This window comes from Typopeltis vanoorti, chromosome 15 (assembly GCF_054136105.1).
Source record: "Typopeltis vanoorti isolate ZY-2024b chromosome 15, IOZ_Tvanoo_1.0, whole genome shotgun sequence".
Taxonomy (NCBI): Eukaryota; Metazoa; Arthropoda; class Arachnida; order Uropygi; family Thelyphonidae; genus Typopeltis; species Typopeltis vanoorti.
Window position 1 is genome coordinate 77,313,647 of NC_143563.1, and position 19,983 is coordinate 77,333,629.

At 34.8% G+C, this 19,983-nt stretch overlaps 1 protein-coding gene across 1 annotated transcript in view; it reads right to left on the reverse strand.

Annotated features, from left to right (window-relative positions):
* Positions 1 to 19,983, reverse strand: part of LOC150098912 (uncharacterized) — a 191,436-nt gene that overhangs the window by 15,727 nt on the left and 155,726 nt on the right. The window lies entirely within an intron of this gene.

Sequence of the window (19,983 nt, forward strand, 5' to 3'; positions counted from 1 at the left end):
TTTAAAAGCTCATATTTGGATGTCAAAGCAAGGTGAGGAGCTGATGTAGGACCTGGTCCTTACTGAGTGACAAATAAACTTAAATTAAAGCTGTGTAAAGCATAAGGAGATTCTAAAGTTCTATAAAATATTGACTACTTTCAGTAAGATTGAATAATATATGAAAATTATCCAAATATTGGAATAAAACCAAAATAATGATTTTCTATAGCAATGTGAAGGTCATATTAATATTGACAAAGAAATAGTATTCTAAATTAAATAGTTTTCAAAGTGAGTAAAATATTAAAAATATCCCCCTCGTAATATAACAAATAATGAATTATATAAATAGACTGAGCAAAAAAAAAAAAGTATCACCAGTGAAATGAAAAGACGCAAATGGAATTGGAGTGGAGATTCCAAGAGTAGTTTGACATGGAGAAGGAAAAAAGGGAGACCTAAATTAACTTGGCACAGAATGACAGAAAAGTAAAACGAATGGCTGTTATGAAAACTTCTGACCAGCAGACTCAGTCGCAAAGGACAACATTAACAAAGAGAGTAAATAGTTATTATGAATAACATTAATTCGTTTCTCATTACTTCATCTCTTTTTTTTTTTTTTTTTTTGGCTAGAAGGGCGAAGCAAGAATGCTTTACATATTCCCCGTTATCTGTAAAGAAAATGTATGGAGAGGGTAATATAGGGCGATATAAGCTCTGATCATGGCAGGAGGGTAACAGCAATAGCCGAGCCTCAGTTAAACTTCATTGGTACAGCATTGCCATCCATTACCCTCCAAGGGTATTAATCAATCATCGCATCTCACGGTCGATTCTCCCCCTACTTTATATATATATATATATATAAAGTAGGGGGCGAATATAAATATAGTATTAATATTAATTTATTAATAGTATTAATATTAATAAATATAGTATAAATATAGTATAAATATAGAAATATAGTATATATATTATATATACTTTATATATATATATATATATATATATATATATTTTTTTTTTTTTTTAAATAGATTTAATGACTTAAAATCCGAGATTACTTATAAAGATTTAATAAGATTAATACATATACATACATATATATATGCATAAATATATATATACATATACATATGTATATATATGTATATATATATATATATTATATAAAGTAGGGGGCGTTTATATTATATTATATTATCCTTATAAGGACTGGCTAAAAGGGGCGAAGCAAGAATGCTTTTCATATTCCCCGTTATCTGTAGAGGACAGTGTAGGGATAAGATGTTATTGAGCAATTAAAGCTCTGATCATGGCAGGAAAGTAACAGCAATAGCCGAGCCTCAGTTAGAACTTAATTGGCTACAGCATTGCCATCCATTACCCTCCAAGGGTATTGGATTGAATGAATCAATCACCGCATCTCACAGTCGATTGATTCCTCTTAAACTATATCTATATTATATTATATATATATATATATATATATATCTATATTATATTATATATATATATATATATCTATATATATATATATATATATATATATATATATATATATATATATATATATATATATATATATATATATATATATATATATATATATATATATATATATATTTACATGTTTTCCTTTTCAGGAAAAATCCTGAAAAGGAAAACATGTAACAAACAGAAAGTATAACATAAGTATCGAGAAAGCCAAAGGAATGGAAAACTAAATTTAGAGGTGGAGGAAGTGGCCCGAGTGATGCAGCTCACAAGGAACTGCACCGCCTCGCTGTAAGCCTTCGCCGCTCGGGTTCTCAGGTCCTCCCCACCTGTGGGATCTAAAAACCAGTGAAGCTGAGTACAGAAAACCCACAAAGTGGTTACTGTGTCTTTCTTTTGTTGTGGGCTGTTAATATTCTCTTGGCTACATCACTTCCCTTGACCATGTCCAGTTTGCAGAGAGCTATAAAAAACGCCGAAACTGCCTCCTCATCTAAATCCATAGCTACCTCAACTTGATCAGGGCTGATTTTGCTGATGTCATCAACGAAAAGGTCACCCCATTTTGCACTGACAACATCAGGTCCATGCTTCCCTGTAAGGAGGAGTTCAGGTTCTCCTAATTTTGCCATCGCTTCTTTGAATTTATCCGCCACCCCAGGGATACCTCTAATAAGATGGCTTAGAGTCTCCCCTGCTTTTGCATGAGGAACTTCTGGGTGGGCGGTCTCAGATACTTTAGCTGTTTTTGGTGTTATTAACTCTTCTTCTTGTGGGCTTAATGGCCGCTTGGAAGTGTTGGTATCTGCCTCCATCTTTTTTTCTTCCTTGGCTATATCTATATCTATATTAGTATTTGTAGCTTCTCTTTCTTCTACTGTAGTTATATCGACTGTTTCTTCTGTGTGGTTTTTACTGCTCGTTTCTGTTGTGGAAATTTTTTTTCCCTTACGGTTTTTCTTGGTTGTCTTAGAGGTGGCTTTCTGTAGCATCAGGAGTGGCCTTTAAAGGTGGAGACGCTTCCTGTGCTGTGCTATTTCCATTGCTTGGTGCAGTTGCAGGTGTGATTGCACCTCCCATCCTCTCTGCCAGGGTTCTTGATGGGCATGTGCCCACTTTGTGGTCAATGACCCCGCATTTCAGGCAAGCTGCCTCACATTTTTCTTGATTGTGGCCTGCTTGGAGGCAGTTTTTGCACTTAACTCTAGGACAGTCTGCCCCAAGGTGAGTGAAGGCACCACATCGGAAAGACTGTTTTTTTACGCCAGGGTAGTTAATCATTACTTTGGCGGATCCGATAACAACAAAGTTGGGAACAGGCGTTTTCATCTCGAGGGAGATAATGACCTCGCCCGACTTCCATTGAGGGTTGTCTGCATCGTTCAGGACTTGTATGTTGCGTACAACGGCCCATTTTTCGAACACTTCATGGATGACGTTTTCGTCACTTTGTATATACTCCAAGGGGAATCTGGGGATTTTAAGCATTTTGATAATGCTCCCCACCATAAATGGAACAATTTCCTTTCCATTACATTGAAAACCTTCGAGTAATTTGTCTCAGCACTCCTAACTACAACTTGGTATCTGCCATCACCAAAGGGAGTGAATCCGAAAATCTGGTCCGCACCGACGCTGTCAATGAGGGCCTTGGCCAAAAGTCGAGGTCTCAGATCGGAGTCAGTCTCGATTACGAGAGTCCGCGTGCGGAGGGGGGGCTAACTATTCCCACCACCAAGTGTTTATTATTACCCCGGTCCGAGGTTTAGGAAGATCTGTAAATTTCCGATTGAATATCGTGAACCCCGATGGGATTCGTACCTATATTAACGGTTAAGAACAGGTACTACGAAATGCTAGTCTACTACGAAAAATAGAAGACAATCAGACTAAATTCACTAGATTACTACTCAGAATTAGAAATGATTCTGTGAAGAATGATTTAGAAATTGTGAGAGCTGTCATTTCCAGGAATAACTAGGGGCGTATATATACTTGTCATTACTTTAAACGCTTTAATAAGTAATCATTATTAAATTAAAGAATTGGTGTGTCATCCAGTTAAGCAAAAACAAAATTGATTTTATATTTAAAATCCAAGCATAAATTTTGTTTACCTTTTAGCTATTGTAAACCATTTGAAGGACTAATGAATTTCATTAAATATTTCAACCCTTTAACTATTATTCGAAATCTAAAGAAAGATAAACATTTCACAACTGACAAAAACTGAAAATCTCAATGCGATGGCTTGTTTCTTACCTCCTTTTAATTTAACTTATTTCTCATCATGCTTCCTTTTTCAATTTTTTTTTTTTTACTGTTGTGCTGTTTTAATTGTTTCTTTCACTTCATGAACCTCTTAGAAAGGAGATCTTCACTTTCCGCTACTCCATATTGTAAAGTGCACGTTCCTATCCTATTACCGTAATTGTAATGAAATAATATTCAAGGGTGGGGGGGGGACATTTTTAATAAGGAATTTTGGTTCTTGTTAAATGGGTTGGACAAACACTTGAAAAACTTTCATTAATTTTGTAAGGCTCGGGAAACGAATACCGTTTTAAATGCACGAGATGATGCCGTTTGCAAAAGGGGAAGGAGGCAAAGCGAGTCTTTTGATGTATGGTCCAAGTCCACCTCCTATTTGTCACTTGACAACAATACACAACGCGATACTCTTCCCTCGTAGCTAGCATAGGAAGCATTGTTCGTTAAACAAAGTATTCAACACGGACAGCTACGATAATCCACTGAAATACAGCCAAGCTTGTAAACAGGCGGTCTTGGATTTAATTAAATGTAAAGGAAGTGGAGATCCATAAACACTGCATGACCTGACCCCCCCCCTGGTAAGATACATCAAGCAAGTGGGCAAGGAAACAAAAAAGTCACTGGATGTTTTTTTTTTTTTTTTAATTTGCAATAATTAGACTTGTTGGAAAGGTGTTCGATGCGATTTGACGATTGTATTCAAGTGCTGGAACTTCCGTAGCTTCGTCAGATATGGAGATTGAGGGTTCCCCCCTCCCGGGGGGAACTAGCATACGTGAATTGTTTTGTGGATGTTGTTTCTTTTCAACATTGAGTATTACTTACCTTGGAAGTTTATCCCCCTTCAGTTTGTGTGTGTGCACTTTGACAATTTCCCAGCTTGCCGTGAGAAAAACGGGGGGGGGGGGTAGCAATGCATTTTTCCGCCTAAAGCAGAGTTTACTTCGCTTTCTTTTTTGAAAAAAAAAACTTCATCTACTAACAACAGACAAATTTGGAGACCATTAGACTTTATTAACCTATGTTAATAAAGAGATTCGGGTTCAAATCCCGTATTCTGTTAGGATTTCACAGATTTTTTCCCTACAGACTTACACCCTTCATTTATGCTATCGACACATAATAAAGAGAAAACTAATAACAAATAATTAGCTAGGATAGGAGTGAGCTGTTTAGAGGGAAGCGCCATCTGCTGGTTGGTTAGTCGTCTTAAATTACGCCAAAGCAACTCTAACTAAAAGTTGACGTTCTAATTTTAGTCCTAGAAGGGGTACGCCTGGAACTGAAGGATGTCCATTGTTGGATAGAGACATAAAATATCTCTCATTTTCTCTTAGTGCAGTTTGACCCCCCCTCACCACCAATTATTAAAAATAATATGAAAAAACATCTTCTATTTAAGGATTAAATATGTTTTTTCCCAGTCTTCGTTTTTTTTAAATGATCGAATAAAAAATAATTCAACGTAATTGTCAGACAAGACAAAGAGAGAAAATTAAAGGAGTAACAAAAAAATCTCAGAAAGAGTTCAAATATTACACCTATAATAATTTGTGAGTTCAAGTCTCTCATCATTGGTCTTTGGAGTAAAGAAGATGCTGAGATTCAGCAAATCGTAGGAGAGGAAGATAAAAGATATAGGTATACAGTGTTAGAGGAGAGAAAGTGGTCTCAGTTGACCAGTTTTAGCTGTTGACCCCCCCCCCCAAGGGTACTTCTAAAACGGTCGTTGACTTTTCACTTTTAAAAAGGAAAAATATAATAGACTAGGAAAAACTTAACATGAGCAAATACATCAAAAAGGACTATGAAAGTAGAGAGCTCTACAATATAATAAATGTACAGAAAGACAAAAAAGGAGCAATAAGACCAGTGAACAATAAAAGGGGAGGACCTGGCCCGGAAGACTCCGCCCTGAAAAGGGCTTGGGACCACCTCGATGTTGGCCTTCGCAGCCTGGGTTTATTCAGATCAGCCCCTACATGGGAATAAAAAAACCTTGAACTAGGAATAAAGGAACTGAAATTAGGACACCAAGTAAAAGCTGAATTTAAAAAAAAAAAAAGCCTCTAACGACAGTAGTGTGACAAATGTGCACACACTTGGATTCCCTCTTGTGTGATTTGGCATATTGTCGGTGGCCTGCACCATCTCCTTAGGAACTGCTCTTCGCCTAGAAAGTACCTTTCCTGCTTCCAGAACCGACGGAGGTAAGCGGAGAGACAGCTCCTAATTCGATGATAGATGCGGTCTTCCTCAATAAGGAGATGCTTTTTTCCGTATTTTCCATACGTGGTGTTTGATTACGCTTATCAGGAAAATTAGGTGTTTCTTGTTTTGGGTCACCGGTGGGGGGACTGCAGTAGAATCACTTCAGCGAAAGTGAGCACCGGGATCGCAACCACCTCAGTCAGCCTTCTCCAAATACGCTGTACTGGTGGGCAGTGGTAGAAGAGTTGCCCTACAATTTCGACTGCACGGCAGACGTCGCAAAAGGAGTCACAATGTCGCGAACTATATCCTGACTTCACTAATTTCACCGGGAGCCTGCCATAAGCGATTCTCCATGACAGGTCCCAGTGAATTCCAGTACGGCTTGTTTGGGCTGAACTGAAGCACCCGAACTCCATCTGCTGTTAATCTTTTAAACATTTTGCACGCTGAGTAATACCACTCTGGCACTATCTGCGCACATGGTCCGGCGTGGCCAGTGGTCCCGAAGTAGGGTAGGAAATGTCCTATGAAATATCTAATTAAATTGCCAGAAAAATGATTTGATGCCAATGCTTTCCGTATCGTTTGAACAGTGTTGGTGAGGTAGCAGTATTTCAGGATTGGCAGGGCAAACCCTCCTTGCATGGGGGGGGGGGGGCAGATGGAGAAAAACCCTGCGTACTTCGTGTTTCCAGAAAAAGTCGATGATTTGTCTGTAAATAGCGTTGTCTTGTGTGTGTCTGTGATTTTGTTAGGTTGGTTGTGTGTAGCCACATTGGTTTTTGAATTGTTTTTATGACTGCTGCTCTACCGTTGAATGATAAGTAGTTCGGATTAAAGGGGGTAAGTTTATCGCGACATAAGTCTATTAATTTTTGTGTTGGTAACACCGGGATCGCGAAGAAGGGAATTCCTAATATCATTAACGGGCCGGTTAATGATGTCAAACCATACGGAAGATTGGCAGGGCCGAATTTTCCGAAAATTTTGATTTTTGTTTTGTTAGCGAGAAGACAGTTTAGCAAGCTAAACTGTCGCAATATGCCAAAAGAGATATAAATTATTAAAAACCTATTAAGAACCTCTATGCATTATTTATGCGTTGAGTGAATCAAAATTGTTTATGTAGTTTCTTAATAAAACCTGGATGCTAGTTTTTAAAGGGTGTTGAATGAAACAATACAAAAATTATAAAAATTTACAGGAACTTATCATTAAAATACCTTGCTTAAAATTTAAATATCAGATGATTTCATATTCTAGACTTCTTAACACTTTGACCGTCATAAAGATATTTGTGAAGTGGATCGTTTTGAAAAGCATGTTGGAAGTCAAATCAGTTATATTAACGCAGCAGTTGTGGACTATTATATTATTTGATACGCTGTCAACCATCGGTAAGTGAAATGGCGCTGCTGTCTGGGTTTCATGCACCCTCTAGTGAGCAATATATACATATATATATATATATATATATATATTTTTTTTTTTTTTTTCCCCTGTTTTATAACCGAAAACAGGAAATATTTGACTAGGAATTAAAATTTTCGAAATGGATTAAAGAGAAAACCTCTAATAAAAAAATATTCCACCTTATGAATCAAATATACCTTTTTATATATGAAATCCCCTAACGGTTTTATTTGAAAGGCTTTATTTAACAGAGTAAGGACTAAAGCACTATCCTACCTATCCACTCATTATCCTTGTCATCATCATCAAGTCGATTATTAGGCTAAAACCCGTTAAGCTGAGCTCACCCCTATTCTCGCTTTCTCTCTCTCTCGTATGCACACACACACACACACACACACACACATACAACAAACCATTTTCAGCCACCCGCTGGCTGCGTTTCGTCTGGTGCTGTTTAACGATAATGGTGGGACAAAGAAGTAATTAGAAGAGAGAACCCCGGCGAAAGAGCGTAATCGGTAAACGACGGAGAGGTCACGTCATGGCGTTAGTGTTGGTGGTGATTTGTGCCTCTTCCCGATAATTGATATAAATAGCGGGGTCGTGATACTGCACTCTCAATGTAGATGTGGCAAAGTTATTATAAGTAGAAGCAGACATATGCTGCCGGGGGGGGGGGATTGCAATGAAGACTTGGACGAAACTTTAGTATTGACTTGAAGCTATGATTAGGCTTAACAGTGTGGAGTAAAAAGAAGGGGGAAATCGTTTCTGATAGCTGCTGTTTTGCACGCGTCGATGCAGACCAGCAACATTTACCGTCTTAAAAAGCAAGGGGGCGAGAATAGATGAGATGTTCAATCAGTAATGGCCTCTGAATATTAGTGGTAGTATACGATGGGTTTTGAAAATATATGTTACGGGATGGTGCAACTTAATATGCAATTTTCGATTATTTACTGATTATTAAAATACAATTCTTTTGGGCAAGTATCAATAATAACATCGTAGGAGAAAATTCATTTTAATTTTGCCGACTTTTCACGTTTCATTGAATCTTTTTCAAATGTACTTAACTTTTTGTATCTCGCGAAGAACGCATTCCAAATCACAATATTCTGTTTTTATTTTTTATTTTTTATAATAAACCTTAATATCCACATCGCAGCGTATGGGAATTGGATATGTTACCACCTGACATGACGTACATAATGGATGGACATTCTCTGGTTTGAGAGTACAAAATAGTGACATCTTCGATGGGATGCCATTCTTCTATGTATCTGTTTCTTTCTGTAATAATTTCAATTTAAATGCACCTATGAAGAATCAAATTTAACTTCTAATCTGTGGACAATGACTGAGCGTATGCACACATTGTCTCAGTATGGTGCGTGGGAAGTGTCAGTCCATTACATTCCCAGTAAGCGGTCAACATGATTGTGCGTATTATTTATAGTCAGGATTAGTAGTCGCGTGTTACTGGTGATTTCCATTTAACAAAGGGGATGTCCAATATCCTAACCACCGAGTGTATTACACACATGCATATTTCGTTGTTTAACTGTAGAATATTTTAAGTAAAATAAGAAGGCATCGAACACACACACAAGAAAGGTGGTTTTAAACTATTGCATACATACAGTGTCATAAAGCTACTGAAGTTAGTAATGGATTATTATTTGATTTCATCGAGGAATAATCTATCATGGCCCAGTAACTCTTCAAAATACGTGACCAACGTTCCTTCCAACAAGGTTTATGAATGACATTATAAAATCGTAATCATCCTTTGATACGTTCCACAGATGAGTCAATCCGTTAGCAACAGGATGACCGAATACACTTTCCTGTACAAAAGCCGAGAGGTTTGCTGAGACATTTATAAAGAAGAGCGCTTTACATTTTAAATCAACTTCCTCCGCCTTTCTGTCTCCCTACGCGGAGAAAGAGTGATAGAGAAAAAAAAAAGGTCTTTTCTAAATTAGAAAAGATGACATTCCGCCCTCACAGTTATTTGCGAATAGATAGGCGTCAAATGCGACACGTGTCCTGCATCATGCGGAAGCATTAGGGAGGGTGATCTCTAAAGTGTGACGACAGGAAGGGGGGGGGGGGGGTTCAGAACGGAGAAGAGCAAAGAGGCGGGGGGGGGGAAGAAAGAGAGGATCAGCTCACAGCTGCCATCAGCTCCGCCAAACCCGAGCGTTGTGGCAGACAAACGGAGTAAGTGGAAGTTGGCAAAATACAATAAGACAGATCCGACCCAGCTTGAAGCTGATCTAGGCACAATCTCCGCGCCCAGATATGTGGTATCTGAGTGATGGAAAGAGTGAGAGACAGAGAGAGAGAGAGAGAGTGTGTGTGTGCGTGTGCAATACATAGATGATCCACAATCCCTATAATAGCACGGTTCTGATTTCTCTTCCCTGCAGCGCTTGCAACCAATAGCTCCCTAGCTGATGTCATCTATCGGTAAAACCCTTTTCCCGGTGCTGTCGGTGATGCATGGATGAGATAGCGCCAATAATTCGCTTTACATTGCTTCTTTCTTAGTCATCAAAGTCAACGCTGATAAAGAACTTGGAATATAAATACAATCGTTTGCTTTCATGCAAACATTTCCCTAAATCTTTACACACACACACACACACACACACACACACACACACACACACACACACACACACACACACACACACACAGAACCAGCGATAGCGTTAGAAAAAGTTACTTATTTAACTCTTTTATGTTTTCGGTATATCTTTTGTTATACGGCTTCAACCGAGTGACAAGTTTAAAACAACGAATTCAATGAAAATAGTTTCAAACAAACAAATATATATATATATTAAAATTTAACATTTTTATAAAAAAATGTAAAGTAAATTTAATTTATTTACTTATACAAACCTTAAATATTTTGCACACCATTTTATGATTGTAATATTTGGTTTTAAAGAGAACTTTTTGTATTGCGTGGGGAGTGGTAATTAATATCCTTGGAGGGTAATGGATGGCAATGCTGTAGCCAATGAAGTTCTGAGGTTCAGCTATTTCTGTTACCCTCCTGCCATGATAGCATGATTAGAGCTTTAATTTAATAGCTCAATAGCGTTGATTGCGTATATATATATATATATATATTTTTTTTTTTTTTTATTTAATTTTATTTTTTTTTTACCGTAGATTATTTTATATTTTATATATATATTTTACCGTAGATTAAAGTGTTTGACCTTATTGAGATAATGGAATTTATCAACTTTTGAAGAAAAAGGTACGTGAAATTGTCACTATTAACGAAATTTACAAAAGTGAAGAGGGAAAAAAAAAGCATAACTTTAATGGAAAGTTCCTCACTTGAGAATAGGTGGAGAGAACTAAAATCCTGGCATTTTAACAGGCGCTTTTTGTATCCTATATCAGTTATAATGTGGCATTATTTTGTGAACATACCCAGTGTTCTTAATAAATATGTTTAATACTTGAATACAAATATACAAGTATAAAAATTTTAAATGACACTATTTAAATACAAGATGTACACTTTATGCTTCAGTACAATACTATAAAACATCGCAATATACAATACTAATACAGATTGACCATATTAGCAAACAACTCTCGAAGAAAGACCATAAAATTAAAGAAAAAACTGAAATACTAACTGTTCACTTTTCTAAATAAAATGATAACTGCACATTGCCAAAAGCAATCCAGTCTATACATTCCTTGCGGTCATTTGTTCGAACAAATTATTATTATTATTATTGACCGATATTTCATATTTCGTTTCTACTGTCAATTTCTTTTAAAGGTTTAATTCAGTATTATTTTTTAACCAAAATATTTCAAATTTTTTAAATATCATTATAAAGCAATTTTAAATTAAATATAGAAAAAAATAAAATACTTTAAAATGTTTATTGATTAAAGAGTTTTTTTGGGTATTTTAAAATACACCTTATATTTAATTAAATAAACTTTTCCTAAATTTTTGATTAGAAAAAAACTATCTCAGCACATAGAATTTGGATTTTACAAATTTTTTTCGTGTGTGGTAGGTAAAACTCCTACCTAAGAAAATCAATTTAAATTTATTTAAATTTAAATTTATATAAATGATATAATATTATATTAGTACAGTAGTAAGCTAGGTTTTTTTTTGGCTCATTTTTAAATATTTATATTTATTTTTATTTACACACTCCCGAAACCTTACTCTAAAGACCAATCATAGAACTTTTTCAAGCTATATTTTCGTCCTTCAATAAGCGGTATAGGCTTTAATAGATGGGGAATGAAATTCATTCCTCACCTATTGAATTCCTACTAAAGACATTCACAGATATCCATGCCAAGCGAGATTCGAACCCGCAACTTATAGAGACCATGTATTTTAACCACACAGCCACCCATTGTATCAGTTGTTGAAATATACTTGTTTTCCAGAATGCGTAAAGTCTCTCTTTCCCCCTGAAAGATAATATTCTGTCATAAATTTCTTCAGGTAGATGCAGTTACAATGTAGGAATATCAGAAGATTCATAACTAAATGATCCCTAGGATAAAGAAGCTAGAAGATTACTAATTAAAAAAATCAGTGACAATAAATAGTTACTAATTTTTATCATCTTGTGTTTCTGACACCCTTGAAATATTTTACAATATTTTCACGTAATTGATGTAAAAAGATCTGAATATCGGAATCTTTTAAAGGGTATCGAAATACTTTTAGCTTCGCACTTGCAAGTAAAAAAGATTTTTTCCAAAGCAAAATAGTTCTGTCAAGTTTTTATAGTAAGACAAGTTTCCATTTGACAAATTCCAGTTTCAAAAATGCCATAACCTTCATAGCAAACGGCCATCTCAATGAAAATTAACACTAAGCAAAGTAAGCTTACCTGCAAATCATTAACGCAAAATAAATGACACGAAAACAAAATTTAACAGACTAACATAATGCAGTACGTTCACCACTAGACTGATAGAAAGAAACTACATTTTCTGTAATAGGTGCTTACCCAAACACTTCAAAACACTAAAATCGATGAAAACCGTATTTATAAAAAGTCAGGAACTAGCTTTGAAATTTTCAATTTATGTCGTACCAGTAATAATAATACATAAGTATAATAATGTAATGAATATAATAAAATAATGCATAATAAATATTATTAATAGAGTCTTAACATATATAAATATAAATAGAATCCTTATAAGGACTGGCTTAAAGGGGCGAAGCAAGAATGCTTTTCATCTTCCCCATTATCTGTAGAGGTCAGTGCAGGGAAAAGGTGTTATTGAACAATTAAAGCTCTGATCATGGCAGGAGGGTAACAGTAATAGCCGAGCCTCAGTTAGAAATCACCGCATCTCACAGTCCCTGACAATCAATAGAATAAACTGATTGGTGAACTAGAAATTTCCGATACTATTTTCTATGAGGTGTATAATAATAATTTTAAAAATCACTACATAATTCAAGAAAAACTGCAATTTTTTTCAAATGTCAGAGTTTTAATTTTTATATTATTTTAGTTTAAATAGTTAAAAATTAATTTATAATTGACTAAGAAAAACACAATGTTGATTAGGTTTTTATTAAAGATGAAATCTGTATGTTGTAAGACGGTCGTGAACGTGCCTTGTACTACAGTTAACCAACAATTGATTACTAACGATTGCCAAGAATACAGTTTTTCTATTCAATAGTAAATATAAGCTGCAAACAGAGAACATTCTAAAGCGAAAGTTCATTTAGAAATGAGAGAGAGAGAGAGGGGCGCCCTTTTTCCATTTGAATGCTCTCATTTTTTGGTAAGTTCTCATCTAGTGGAAATTAGTGGGTGTGAAAAATTCAGCAAGGAAGGAAGTGTTCTTTGAGACGAATATTAAAGGGTTATTTAATTTCTCAATTATCGGGCTTACGGCTAGCTGAGCTGTCACATAAAGAAATGGACGTGGGGAGGTAATATTTGAACGCGCATCTCCTCCGACAAAAATGACTCCTTTAACGGGCACACACACACGCACGCACATACCATCGCAACCTCCGATTCCATTTCCCCATGTCCGGAGAAATTAGAGGCAAGAAAATTAAGCAAATGTGAGTCCCTTTAACAAGGCGATAAAGTCCTAATGGAAGTATAGTCGTGTGTCTGTGGCAAGTCATTAACTAGTGGGTGACTCGCATTCGAGATGCGAACACACCTCCCATTTGTAGTGAAGAGGATACTCCACATTTAAAGTAAGACGCCGGATAGATTAGGGAAACAAATTAAGAACAAGTGTTCCACGTAAGACCTAAATGTCTCTAGTAATAATTGGCAGACGTGACTTCTACTAAATTCGAGACTTGTACAAACCCCTGCGCGTGTTTCTCCCCCCCTTCTTTGCGACGAGTATTGTGAGCTTTCTTTGTATTATTGAGATCGTCAGCAATGGCACACTTGTAATAACTCTTATTTGCTTTCAACAGGCTTTAAAGTACACGGAATGGAATCCAAGTATCACTTTGTTTGACTAGTTGATCACAAACTAAACGAGTTCTTCATGACCTTTCTGTGATGACGTAAAGTATTATTTTATTACGTGCAGTATTGAATAGATTGTTTATAGATTTCGTGATCAAGTAATTAAAAATAAAAATGCCATGGAGAGAGCTCTAATCAGGTATGCAAGGGTACACCTTGGAATTTAGATAATAATAATAATGATAATAATAGACTCGTGCATTATAATTGATACGCTTTTTTTCTAATAACTGATTCTGAAAGGGATGATCTAGAACGTGAAGTATCGTTATATAAATTCTTTCAAGTGAGGATGAGTTAGCTATTCTCATGCGGAGGTAGAAAGTTTTTTGTTTTTGTTCTTCTCAGTAACTTCGATTTTATTCCGCCCCATTATAATGGATCCAAGCGAGCTACATTAAAATGCCCGTAAACCTCTGATAAGAAAGAATACTTACTCTATCCTCGATTGGAAGGAAGAAAGAGAATGTCAACCCATCTATTAGGTTTTCAAGGCTGCTATACATGTTTTAAGGAAAATTATTTATATGACTATATAACCAAATCAGAATAAATGGGAAAAAATTGAATCAAGTAAAGACATTTAAATATCTAGGAAGTGTTATTAGCAGTGATGGAAGATGTAAAAGTGACATAAAAGCAAGAATAGCGATGGGAAGAGATGCCTTTAATAGAAAATAGAATTTATTCAGAAGTAGAATGGATAGAAACCTAAAGAAAAGACTAATAAAATGTCATGCGTGGAGTGTTGCTCTCTATGCAGCTGAAACTTGGACAATGAAGACAGAAGAAATTAAGATTTTTTAAAGCTTTGAGATGTGGATTTGGAGAAGGATGGAAAAAATCAAATGGACAGATAAAATAACAAATGAAGATGTTTTAAAAAGAGTAGAAGGAGAAAGAAGTCTATTAAGGAGGATACAAAGAAGCAAGGGAAACTGGATCGGACATATTCTGAGAGGAAATGGAATCATCAGAGATGCCATCGAAGGAAAAATAGACGGAAAAAGATCCAGAGGAAGACTAAGGAAAACAATGCTAGATGACATGCTCAATGGAGACAGGCACACAACCTTGAAAGAGAAGGCTCAGAACAAAAAAGAGTGGAAGGAAAGTTTCTGCTACTAAGAGAAGAACCTGCTCAATTGCAGAATACTAAAGAAGAAGAAGATAACCAAATCCTAAAATAGAAAATAACTAATTAATTTTCAAAGACTTTCGTATTTCTAGAATAATAATACATAGAAGAAAAAAGACATACATAAAAAACATTACTTTGGTATATTACCAAAGTTCTTAATCATAAACGGGGTTGCTCATATTACAATGAATTCGCGGACTAGCTGCATTGTTGTTCTCGTGCACGAGGATGTGGTCTCGAGACCGCCATAGCTGAATAGTAGAGGAATACAATCAGAAAGGTTGTGGCTGAAATGCACATTACAGTGAATAGGATTTGGTGCAATTTCTGTTGATTCTAAGATTTTTCTTTGAATTTCATCATAGCATTTGTAAATTATTTCCGATTTATCCCAGTTTACTGAGTGTAGTGGACTGGTGGTCACTGGGATCAGAAGAATTAAGCCCATGTCTAGATGAGGATGTGACCCTGGTTCTACCATAGGTGATGTCTCTGAGATGTTCTTCGGATACGAAGCTCGATTGTTTTTTCTGCTTGTCCATCATACGAGGAATTACAGCCACACCAAAGACGGTCCACACCTGAATACTTCAAATTGTTTAGGTTTCACTGGCCGAAGCCAGGATTGAAACTTTGTTATGATTTGTACCTTATTATACGAATCTTATATTTCTTGAGGATTTTTGCCAATTTGTTGGCAAATAGATGGAATGGTGATATAACCTTTCGAATCATTAATCTATTCGGCACGGTGTGTGTGGGAGGATTAAACAAAAGTTTAGAAATCGACTGCTTACGATAACCATTCTTCTGAAGAACTGATAAAAGCAGCTTTAATTTTTTTGGACGATCTCTCTCTCTCTCTCTCTCTTTATTCATCGCTGATGAGAGTACGTGCATGGGTTCCTAAAGTAGAGATAATACCAACTTTTGAGATGGATAAAGATGGGACTGAGGTGAAGATATCGGTTGGTGTGTGTAGGCTTTCTGTAGATGGAGATTTTTAGTTTTTCAAACGAACTAGAAAGTTTTACATTAAGAAAAGGAAGCAAACTATTAACTTCTAGTTCTTCTGTAAATTTTATTCTAGGATGTCAGTTGTGAAGATGATTCAAGAACTCTTAGAGTGAATCTAGACCATGGCTCCAAAATCAAGAAAACGTCGTCTATATATCTTTCCAAAATTTCAGTTTCAATGGAAAGGAATTTATTGCTTTTTCTTCGAGATATTCTAAGCATATACTTGCTAGTAGGTGATAGAAGGTTGTCCATGGCTGACGCGTAATTTTACTTGCAGATCGTGTTTCCAAAAATTAAGTACTGAATTTATACAGACTTAAGAGTGTCGAGATTTTTTTAGATAATTTATCTCGCAAATGGGCAGAGAATAAAAACAATAAAACAATAATAAAATAGCTATTACTTCAAGAAGTATTATTCATGCGCGAGTGCCTCTACTGTGCTAGATGACAATTCTTTACAATGTTTCTTTATCTGATAGATTATTCATTCGCTACGTGTCCTTTCACTATAGTACAAGCCTAAGAGACTTTCTTCTGACCCGATAGTTTCATTGAAAAGGACTGAAACTTTCAGATTAAGGTTCAAATTATTCTTAGAGTTGATGAGAATATAACCTTCGAAACAGGAATTACCTAAATAGTTTCAAGTTCCATAAATGGACTGAAAGATTTTTTTTCATACTTATATATATTAGAAATCAGCCTGAAATTTATTACATTTATTGACTTTGAAAAAGCATTTGACAAAGTTAAAAGAAACATATTATTTAGCATATTAAAAGAATTTAATATGCTAATTATTATTTAGCATATTAAAAGAATTTAATATGCTAATAATTAAAAGAATTTAGCATATTTCAAGTTCCATAAATGGACTGAAAGATTTTTTTTCATACTTATATATATTAGAAATCAGCCTGAAATTTATTACATTTATTGACTTTGAAAAAGCATTTGACAAAGTTAAAAGAAACATATTATTTAGCATATTAAAAGAATTTAATATGCTAATTATTATTTAGCATATTAAAAGAATTTAATATGCTAATAATTAAAAGAATTTAGCATATTTCAAGTTCCATAAATGGACTGAAAGATTTTTTTTCATACTTATATATATTAGAAATCAGCCTGAAATTTATTACATTTATTGACTTTGAAAAAGCATTTGACAAAGTTAAAAGAAACATATTATTTAGCATATTAAAAGAAAGACAAATACCAAATAATATCCTAAAAGCTATCACAAGTATATATGAAAATAATCAAATACAAATAAGATTAAATCACGAGCTATCATATAAGAGAGAGATATACCAAGGGGTCCGATAAGGATCTCCCCTCTCAGCAACTCTTTTTAATATCTACTTAAATGAAATAATAATAAAATGGAATAAAAACTTACATCAAGGAATTAAACTTTCTCCTACAGTGAACTTAAACACTCTCCTTTTTGCCGATGACCAAATAATAATTACAAATTCTGAAGATAACTTACAGAAAGCTATCTTAAATCTAAATGAGATATCCAAAGATTATGGTATGATAATATCAACAGAAAAATAAGAACTATGGCCTTTAAAGGACAAGATCCAGCAACAACTAAAATAGTATTATATAACAAGATCTTAGAACAGGTGAATTCATTTAATTACCTAGGATGTATGATCACATATGAAAATGAAAAAGACATAAACGTAAAAATTGCAAAATATTTAAATATAACAGATGCAATTAATTCTATATTTAAACCAAACCAGACTAAAAGTATACAATACATTAGCCCTACCAGTCTTAATGTATGGAAGCGAAATTTGGACAATAAAACAAAAAATTAACAACAGCAGAAATGAAGTTTATGAGAAAAATTGCAAAGTATACCCTATTTGATCACAAAAGAAACGAAGAAATTATGAAAGAATTAAACCAAGAACCAGTAATAGAAAAAATTAAAAAATATAAACATAAATGGATGGAACACGTTCAAAGGATGAAAACAGAAAGATTACCAAAACAAGCCATTAGGAAAAGAAAACTAGGACGTCCTCTTTAAACGATGACTTCGAAGGCTGGAACAGGCCATGCTAGGCCTAAATCCTTGATACGCATGATGATATATATATATATATATATATATATATATATATATATATAAAACCCAAGGTAAAAAACTTTCTACACACACACATATATATATATATATGTATATATATATATGACTTGTAGTGTTGTTGACTCGGAATTGGGATATGTTCATGCTTTTGATATACTGACAGATCCGAGAATTAGAATAAATAATGAAATTTATAATACGCAACGTGTTTCATCGGGGTGGCTGACTTCTTTAGGCGTGATAGAACATACAAAGCCAATAAAAAACTGTAAAGAAACATTGAGTCACTATAAAACCATAAATTATAAAATCGACTATAAACTACAGTTATTTCGAACTGGAGCTACAGTCCGTGTTAAAGTTCTATTTCTAGAAACCTGTGCGCGTGTGATTTCATGAGTGCGCCAATATCTGACAGCAGATCTAAAAGAGTCAGGCAAATTATAGCCGAGGTTACTGTTTAAATGAAGAGGGGCCATAACAACCTCTTTAGACTCAATTATGCGGCGTTCTACCTCCTCGTGGCATATGTGCAGGTTTGAAGTGGTTGTCCAGTTTATCTCATGTTGGTGGCCTTCGTTATTTGTGTTAACCAAAAACAGGACATGGCTTGAGAGGGCACTAGCTCATTGGCTACAGCATTTCGATCCATTACCCTCCCTAGGTTCCCATTTTAGTCGCCTCGTACAACATGCATGGGCTAATCTTATCCCGGCCACCACACGGGTTGAAACCTTTTAATACTTAAAATTTATTTCGTAAATTAATAATATTATTGTATAAAATATTTAAAAGTGTATTTATTTATAGATTTTGGAAAGGTTTTCCAATCATTTATTATTTTAAATATTAAATCATTAATAAAAATAAAATGAAATATATTATTATTATTATAAATTATATTATTTATTATCAAACAAAAGTTACAAAGAAATTTAAAAAAAAAGCAGCTAAAGCGAAGATTTTATAAAAACATTTTATATAAACATTATGAAGTCATTTATTATAAAATGAAGCCGTTTTGGGCTCTTCTTCCATTGCTATCATTTTGTCAGTCATTTGTGTTATACAAATATTTTATATTTCTTATAATTATTATTAGTTTTATATTTTTCCCAAACAATTTTTTTGTGAGGACAGAAGCAGCAGATTCAAAGAATATCTATTCCCTTTTATCTTATATTAATTATTAATAGTCCTTATAAGGACTGGCTTAAAGGGGCGAAGCAAGAATGCTTTTCATCTTCCCCGTTATCTGTAGAGGACAGTGTAAGATTAGGTGTATTTGAGCTATTAAGGCTTAATTCATTATTGACAATTGACAATTGACATTTATGTCTTTAAGGGTGAAGCAAGATGCTTTTCATATTCCCCGCTATCTGTCGTGGTTACAGTGAGGGTAAAATTTACGAGCAGTTTGCTCGCCCTGAATGGGCATGGAGATTATGCATCGTTATAGGAGGCTAATATAGTTTTTGGTCTTCTATATTTGAATATGTCCGTTGGCTCATATGCTGCAGCTTGTTGAATCAAATCATTGGGGTGTGTGGACGTCTTTAGAAAAAACTTGGAAGCTAAGGATTGTAGATAAGAGAGAATATATGGAATATTTGTGTCTCTATGGAGCTGGCTGTTTCTAACATACCACGGGGCGTTCAGAATCATTCTCAAGCACTTGTTCTGCACACGCTGAATCTTGATAATGTTAGCGTTAGAGGTGTGGCTCCAGGCTGGAGAGGCATAGGTGATTATGGGACGAATCGTCATCTGGTAAAGTTGCAA